Source organism: Lycium barbarum, chromosome 3 (genome assembly GCF_019175385.1).
Source record: "Lycium barbarum isolate Lr01 chromosome 3, ASM1917538v2, whole genome shotgun sequence".
NCBI lineage: Eukaryota > Viridiplantae > Streptophyta > Magnoliopsida > Solanales > Solanaceae > Lycium > Lycium barbarum.
The window spans coordinates 13,922,273-13,931,469 of record NC_083339.1 but is presented as its reverse complement, the minus strand read 5'-3'; the positions used below and the strand labels follow the sequence as shown (position 1 = coordinate 13,931,469).

The 9,197-nt window shown below is 38.3% G+C and overlaps 1 non-coding gene across 1 annotated transcript; it reads right to left on the bottom strand.

Annotated features, from left to right (window-relative positions):
- Window positions 1–7,808: 7,808 nt before the first annotated feature.
- Window positions 7,809–7,900, bottom strand: LOC132634604 (small nucleolar RNA SNORD24). Its single transcript, XR_009580301.1, has one exon. It is a non-coding gene; the product is annotated as a small nucleolar RNA SNORD24 (small nucleolar RNA).
- Window positions 7,901–9,197: the final 1,297 nt, after the last annotated feature.

Below are 9,197 nucleotides of genomic sequence, written 5' to 3'. Positions count from 1 at the left end.
ACTTATTTAAGGTTTTATTAATTTCATCAACACTTTAAAATTACACCTATACATGAAGGGATATCCAAAACCACCTTTTTAAGGCTCATTGCTTCAACCTAATATTTGTAGGAGAGGGAGTAGGGTTGTGTGCGCCAACATCAATTGATAAATGGCCAAAAAACGGACATCAGAGAAGAAGAGGGCACTTCCTGAAAGTCAAAAAGAGATGATTATGAATTTGGTAACACATAGGCAGAGGAAAGAAGAAGAGTCATCCGAGGAGATTGGGAAGAGGCAAAAAGAAATTCCTTTGTTATCGTCGGAGGAGGAGAAGATGAAGAACGAGAGGGAAAAAACTTGGAGATGATTATCGATTTGGTAATAAAGAGGAAGAGGCAACAAGAAGAGTCATGCAAAGAGATTGGGAAGAAGCAAAGATAAATTTCTTTAACACCGGAGGAGGAGGAGGAGAAGAAGAAGAAGACGACGGAGAGGGAGAGGATTATGAATCTGATAACAGAGAGGGAAGAAGAATAGTCATGCAAGGTGATTGGGAGGACGCAAAAAGAAATTTGTTTGACACCGGAGGAGGAGAAGGAGAGAAGAAGAAGAAGGAGAGGGAAACATACTTGGAGATGAAGGAAAAAGCAATTGGCAATCCATTATCTGATGCTCTCTATTTCCCTCATGGACCAGGATGTTTGAAGATGTCGGACTTCACTCAGAAGTTTGAAAGTAGGTTTGAAATAAGACAACTGAGGCCTTTAACAGTGGAAGAGGATCGTCGATTGACATTTGGAATAAAGGTAAACCCTCCATCTCTCCCACCCTTACCATGGGATAAGAGGCAAACAGGTCCTCTCACCCCTGAGCTCGTCCAACAGTTTGAACAACTTCTTGCACGATGTAGTAGTTTCTACACTGATTCCTAACTCAATGCTGTTAATTTTCCTAGAAAAGAAATATTAAGCCCTAAGTTTCTAGTTTTATGCGGATCAAAATTGAAAAACGATCAAATTTAAGTGAAATTATCGGTAATTTAAAAGTTCATATGTGAGTATACAGCAGGTTTTATATCAACGAAAAGAGGACAAAAAGCTATTCTATTCAAATAAAAACCCTCTAACTATGAAGGGTATAGGATCACTTAGCCTAGGGAAAAACCTATTAGATGAATGGTAAAGAAGCTTGAAAGCAAGAAACCGGATGTCCAAATTCCAAAAAGGAACAAAAATAAAAGGACGAAATGGTGTACGAAGCATCTGCATTCACATAGGGCTAGGGAAAATGCCACATCTCAAGCATCTGCAACTCGAACCGGTGACCCATATGAATGGGCGGAGCAAGGGGGCCACAAAGGAGAGTCGCGCACCTTTTGCCGGAAAACTATATATAGCTAAAGCTATTTATATATAGTGTAGATGTTAAACCATTTAGCCGCAGTATATGTTTACTTCTTTATATTTTGAATCTCTTAGTTGAAAATTTACCTCTGCCACATATATGTCATACGCAAATAACTTTGCCGTCGTTCTAAGACTCCCATTCAAGAGGTGTGATATAAGCAACTTACTCTAACGCAAGTATCGGTGTGTCTGATTTCATGCTTCAAACCCATAACCTATAAATCATACGCAGATAATTTTACAAAAATAAAAGAGTACAAAATCTAACACGAAAACAGGGCTCTTCCGATAGTATAGTGCATCATTTTTATTTTTTTATTTTATTGCATTCTATCAGCAGTTTTACGGAATAAACAATTGTCATCTGCACTTAATGAGTTCTCAACTGACTCATTAAATTCCCAACTAAAGATGACTATGTAAATAACTTCATTAATAAGATAAGCATTTATTAGCTCAATTCTTTGCACTTAATATTCATTTGACCTTCTTATTGCCTTGAATGCAGAGCCTATATTAATTTGGACCGGCAATATACCAATAATTTGGATTGATTTCTTCAGAACACGTACTCTCTCCGTCCATTTTTGGTATTTATATTTATTAGTATATAATATGGTATATAAATAAAAAAAATGAAAAATGTTTGCTAAGTCCGCAAAGAATGGGATTTAAGTTTTCTAAGTGAAAAAACAAATTAGTTTTGGTATTGGACTTCATGGAAAGTCCATAAACTCTCGGCGTCTTGCGGTTCCAATTTTTCGTTTTCTTATTGTGAGTTGAAATTATTGAGAAAAGTTTCAGACACAATATTGTTAATCCAATTTGATCGCGAGTTCTGTTGATTAAAAAGTTGATAGCAAAGATCGGTCTCAGTGTTGATACACATAAATTCTTTGTATTATTAAAGAGATTATGAATTACGATTCTTGTTATCATGTATATCTAACCTATTCTTTGAGATGTAAATATATTTTTAACACAAGTAGATCTGTCCGAATTTGTTTTTGTCTTCCGCTGCGTATTATGAACACTTTACAAACCTACACTGTGTATTTAAATACTCTTTTTCTAGTAGGTATGCAAAGGAAATGTTAACTTCTTGTGGGGCGATTCTCCTATTTTTAAGAATTTAAGGGATGCAAGTAAAGTAATAGAAAACATTAGTCGTTAAAGACTACTTTAGTACTTAAAGGAATCTAAGAAAGGATTCACAAAAAGGAATAAAATTATTAAATGTTCTGAGATTCGGAAAGATCTAAATTTAGGCATCATTTGTTTGCATTAAGATCTAAGCACTTATTGGGTCTGAATAGGTCTTAATCGTTAAGATCTTAAACCAAGTCTTAATATCATTAAGAGGTATTCTTGTATGATTTTTTTTTTTTACCACAAGCTCCACCCCAACCCCAACCCCACCCCCACCACCCACCCTCCACTTCAACCCACCCCCACGCCAACCATCAACCCCACCTCACCACCCACCCCCAACCCTCAACCCCACCCTACCACCCACCCTCAACTCCAACCCCACCCCTCCACCTTAACCCCACCCACTCACCCTACCCCCACCCTCCACTCCCCACCATCCCCACCCGACCAATCCCACCCCACACCATCTACCTCCGCTCCCCACCACCCACCCCACCACTCCACTAACCCCACACCACCAACCCCCACTCTCACTCCCCACTACCCCCACCTCCCACCCTCCACTCCAACCCAAGCCTCAACCTCACCCCACCACCCACCCTCCACTCGTCCACGTGAACCCCCACCTACCCTCGACTCAATCCAACCCTACCCCCACCTACCCTCCACTCCAACCCCCCACTCCCCACCTGTCACGATCCGACTAGGGGCCACGACGGATACCCGGGGCTAACCACCGAGCACCGCTCATTCTATTATTCATCATACTCATCCTGCGTTCATTCATTAATCTCATACTTCTATTCATAGGGAAACCATTTTTCACTTGAAACATAATTACCTTTATATACATAAGCCCTTTGGCTATCAAAATAATACATACATAGATACAAATGGGAAATCGTGAGATCATACTACCCGCACATACATATCTACGAGCCTCTACTAGAGTACTAGACATATGGATGGGACAGAACCCCGTCGTGCCCAAGATATATATATATATATACACAAAATAATAATCAATGGCACCTCCGGAACAATGGAGTGCTCTCAAAGTTTGCTGATAGCTCCTACGAATCTGGATCACCTCTTTGTCTACCTGTGGGCATGAACACAACGTTCAAAGAAAAAGGACATCAGTACGAAATATGTACTGAGTATGTAAGGCATGAGTAGTAATATAAATAAAACGTGAAGGGTAACATGAAATAAAAGCCCAAGTATACCTTTTGAGGTGTTCGTCATACTTACTTTACCTTCCTCAGGAATCGTGGAATGCACATGCATCTACATGTAACGATATCGTATCCACTCTTACACATTAGACATTATCCGTATTCGGCCACATGGTGGCTCGACAGTATTCGTATTCGGCCATATTGGCTCGACAGTATCCGTATTTGGCCATATTGGCGCGACAGTATCCGTATTCTGCAATATTGGCTCGACAGTATCCGTATACAAGTTATCCGTACCCGGCCATAACAAGGCTCGGTATATCTCATCATCATTATTGCCATCACTACGGAAGTATTTTATCACCATTATCTTAAGAGCCTTAGAAGTCATAAATTCTAGCTTTTCTTAGGAGTAGGATATTTTAGACATCTTAGATGATTTCGCAATACGGGGATTACGCCTCTATATCACCCTGAAGGAACAATCACATAAGATGAAATCAATAACAATTAATACTATTGTCAGATTTTCTGTAACTTGTATATCATCAACAGGTACGATTCTGGATGGATCTCTCATACACTTCCTAAGCATGGACACATGGAAAACTGGATGAACCGCTTGTAGCTCTAATGGCAGCTCCAATTCATAAGCCACCTGGCCTACCCTTCGGATGATCTGATACGGTCCGATATATCGGGGATTAAGTTTTCCTTTCTTACCAAACCGCATCACACCCTCCATAGGTGATATCTTCAGAAACACCCAATCACCTACCTGAAATTCTAATTCTCGTCATCGTACATCTGCATAAGATTTCTGACGACTCTGAGCTGCACGCAATCGTTTTTGAATAAGCTTTACCTTTTCAATAGCCTGATGAACAAGGTCTGGCCCAAATAAGTTTGCTTCTCCGACTTCAAACCAACCGGCAGGAGACCTACACTTCCTACCATAAAGAGCTTCATACAGAGCCATTTTGATACTGGCATGATAGCTATTGTTATAAGCAAATTCTATCAAAGGAAAATGATCATCCCAACTTCCTTGGAAATCCAATACACAAGCTCGTAACATATCTTCTAAGGTCTGAATAGTCCGCTCAGCTTGCCCGTCTGACTGCGGATGGAAGGCTGTATTAAGATTTACTCGAGTACCAAGACTTTCCTGAAAATATTTCCAGAACCTTGCTGTAAACTGTGCGCCTCTGTCTGAAATAATTGACAGCGGAATGCCATGAAGGCGCACAATCTCCTTAAGATATAGCTTAGCATAGTCTTCAGCAGTATAGGTAGTTCTTACTGGCAAGAAATGAGCTGATTTAGTTAACCTATCAACAATCACCTAAATAGAATCGAATCTGCGGCGACAACGCGGCAATCCCGTAACAAAATCCATATTAATCACTTCCCACTTCCATGCTGGGATCTCCATTTCTTGTAATAAGCCACTGGGTTTCTGATGCTCGATCTTCACCTGTTGGCAAGTGGGGCATTGAGCTACAAAGTTAACAATATCTTTCTTCATATCATTCCACCAGTAAAAGCCCTTGAGGTCATGATACATCTTGGTGGACCCCAGATGAATTGAATACCGGGAGTAATAAAATTCTGACATAATCTTGTCCCGAAGCCCAGTTACATTTGGAACGCACAAACGACCTCGATGTTTGAGGAACCCATTTGAATCCAGTTCGAAGGCTGAGATCCTATTTTGTTGCACTCCCTCCTTAATGTTAATTAAAACTGGATCTTCATACTGTTGAGTCTTGACATCTCAGGCAAGAGTCGATTGGGATATATTCTGTAAAGCAATTCCAGTGTCTTCCGAATCTAGTAAGCGAACTCCCAAATTTGCTAAGCAATGAAGTTCTCTGGTCATTTCCAATTTTTCTGCTGGCACATACAATAGACTTCCCATTGATTTGCGACTTAGGGCATCAGCTACCACATTCGCTTTGCCGGGGTGATATAAGATCTCAGCATCGTAATCCTTTAGCAATTCGAGCCATCTTCGTTGCCTCAAATTCAATTCCTTTTGCCTAAATATATATTGAAAGCTTTTATGGTCCGTATAGATATCGACATGAACTCCATATAAATAATGCCGTCATATCTTTAGAGCGTGAATCACTGCCGCCAGCTCTAGATCATGGGTTGGATAATTTTGCTCATGTTTCCGTAGTTGTCGGGAGCCATAAGCAATCACCTTACCATTTTGCATCAACACACAACCCAGACCGGTGCGTGACGCATCACAGTATACAGTGTAACCCTCGGTGCCTCCTGGAAGGGTGAGGACAGGGGCAGATATCAACTTATCTTTCAATTTCTGGAAACTCCGCTCGCACGCTTCTGACCATTGAAACTTGGCCCCCTTCTGAGTTAATTTCGTAAGGGGAGCTACTATAGAAGAAAATCCCTCTACAAATCTTCGATAATATCCAGCAAGTGTTGCACCCCATTTTTACCGAAGGCTAAACAAAGCACAACTTATGGAACTCTGAAAGAATTAATTATGTACAGAGTCGCCACCTAGCATTTAAGGTATACTAGGGTACCTATAAATTATTAATATATGCAACTTAACATGGTCTACGAAAATAAGTGAGATTCTAGGTAAGGGTTCAAATTATTCCGAAGGGAAGGTGTTAGGCATCCTTCAGAATCCACAAATGTGGTTCCCGGCTGGACCAATTTAACTATTCGAGGGATGTGTAAAAAGACTTGATTATTACTTACAAAAATTAGTAGAAGTTAGACTAAAGAATAACTAATATGACTATTCACATAAATAATCGTGCAATATGTATTTTTTACATATGTGATATAATAATTACTTTTTTAAAAAAAAAAGGTTATGTGCAACTTAGAAACTTGGGTATGTGACAAAGGTATAAAAAGAAAATGGATATGAAATTATTTTGCACTCGAAGTGAGTTAACTAATTTAACTAGATAAGTATGTACGCCTAATCAATTAATTATGAGAGTACATTCTAAAGCCTAAATATTGAGGCAAATCACTCTATTTATTCACTTAAGTGTGCTAAGCTATTGAATTAAAACTCTAGCGAAACATGATAACTATCAGAATATTAACTACAAAAATAATAACTGTCTAATATTAATTTATCTAAAACACATAAAATTTAAATCACCTAAGCAGATCATAAATAAATACCACTAGCCTACACCCTAAAAAGTAAAGTTTCACTATATTTTATGCTTGCATAATTTAAGAATGTAAAAAAAAAAACAAAATATATATATATATATATATATATATATATATATATATATATATATATATATATATATATATATATAAACAAAGAATTTAAGAAGCTATTTGAACTTCTTTGAGTGTCATCTTCCAAAAAATAACTTCAGATACCTGCATGAGACTTAATAAAAAATGTTAGTAAGAAAATAAATAATTATCGGATGAATTAAAAAAATAATAAATAAACTTAAAATAAAAATCCGTCTTTGTACATGGAAAGCCTTGGAAATCGACGGAAATTTCTTCATCGGCCAATAACTATTCGATTAATTGTAGCTGCAGTACAAAGACACTCTTTTAAGTGTTTGTCGGATTCTGATGCAGAGCATAATTATTCATAATTATTCATATAATACTAGGTAAAGAGTGTACTATGTTGATATGTTACTGTTGTAGTACTAAATTAAGAGTATAGGATACAAGAATCAAGGCAAGTATTTGTAATTTTCACACTAGAACTTAGAGTGTAATCAATTCCCTTGTAACTCATGAGTAATATGCGAATAAAAAAATTTTAGAATGAACTATTTACTATCTATGTAGCTTTTACATTAACCATTTTACGGATTAGAGTCCTAATTTCTTATTAAATCTGTTCAAAAAAAAAAAAAAAAAGATACTTGATATAGTATACATTTAAAACACCTAAATTGAAAGAGACGAAGCATGTATCATATTTACTTATAAGTACTAACTATTTCTTGGGCAAAAATTCATCAGAATTTGAAAGCACTTGCCCCATAAATGGGGCCACACTAACAATATAACCTTATATTTTAAAAAGAAAACAATTTAAAAATAAGGCCTCAGAGATCTTGGTGGATAAATAATCATTAGATAGAAATTTGATAAAGTCCCATCAAGAGTAGCAAATATATCCTTACATCACTGGTGGTGGCGTTGGGCCTGTGACGGAGAAAAAAAAATGAGGGCATAAGGGTGTGTCGTAGTGGAGGCTTTTGGTGATGAGAACGGAGGGAGCAAAGGGCTGGTGGTGTTGGTCTAGAACTCCGGCGAGCTCGTCACCGGAGAAGATGGTGGAAGGGTGGTAGGGCCGACTGTTTTTTGAGAAGTAAGGAGAGAGAGTAGAGGGTTGTGGTGTCGTTGGTGTTGTGGTTTTACGGTGAGGGGCGGAGTGACGATGGTGGTGGTAGATGGAGGAAGATGAAGTTGTGGGGCAGCGGGTTTGTGGTTTGGTGGCGTGGTGGCTGCTGGGTCCACCAGAGCTGTGAAGAAGATGAAAGGGCTACTGGTTGGTTTTGTTTTCATTTTTTGAAGCTTGAAGAACAAGGGAAAGGGGACGGGAGCAGCGACTGGTGGGTGGTGACTGTTGCTGGCTGCTCGTCGGTGAAGGAGAAAAAAAAGAAAGGAAAGAGGAGGAGGCTGGCGGAGGGAGTAGAGGGAGACGAAAAAGGAGGTGCAGGGGTTGTTTGGGGTGCGTCGCCGGATCTCCGATGGCGGCGGCGGCTAAGAGAAAAGTGGGGGAGAAAGAAAATGTTTAGGGTTTAGGGGAGAGAAGAAGGAAAACATAATCTGAAAAAAAAAAAAATATCTCCTGTGTAAGTGTGTGTTTGTGTAAATATATGTAGAAGATGAATACCCCCTCCCTTTTCTTATAATGCAAAATGGCCCCTGTTTTGTCCAAAGAATAGAAGATTGCACCCTTTTGTCTCCTCAATGCTTACCTTAATCCCTTTTTAAAAAAAAATGATGAAACCTTGACTTGATCCGATTTTACTCTGCGTTAAAAAATTAATTACTCCGATTTTCTATGCACTGTTAGACTGTACTAAAATATAGTTAATTAATACCTGTATAAATAATAACGCAAGTATAAAATATAAACATTAATGTCTATGATATGAAAATGTATTGCTATGAAATTGAGAAACAATAATTAATTTCACAAAAAATGGTAGTATTACGCTGTACATGTGCAAAATAATGATTCTTGAAAAAATGACAATAAATTGAGAAAATTCCTAAAATAAGGATAATCATCAATAAATTATTGAAAAAGTGTAAAAATGTGTAAAAAATGTATTTCGTGCTCTTTAACGAATCAGGGGCCCCGAAAACGTTAATTTTAAGCACGTCGAGCCAAAATTAGGTGTCAACAGCAAGACCCAAGAAACTTCGAACTTCCGAAGCGGTTGTTGGTCGAGGCTAGTTCTTAACGGCTTCAATCTTC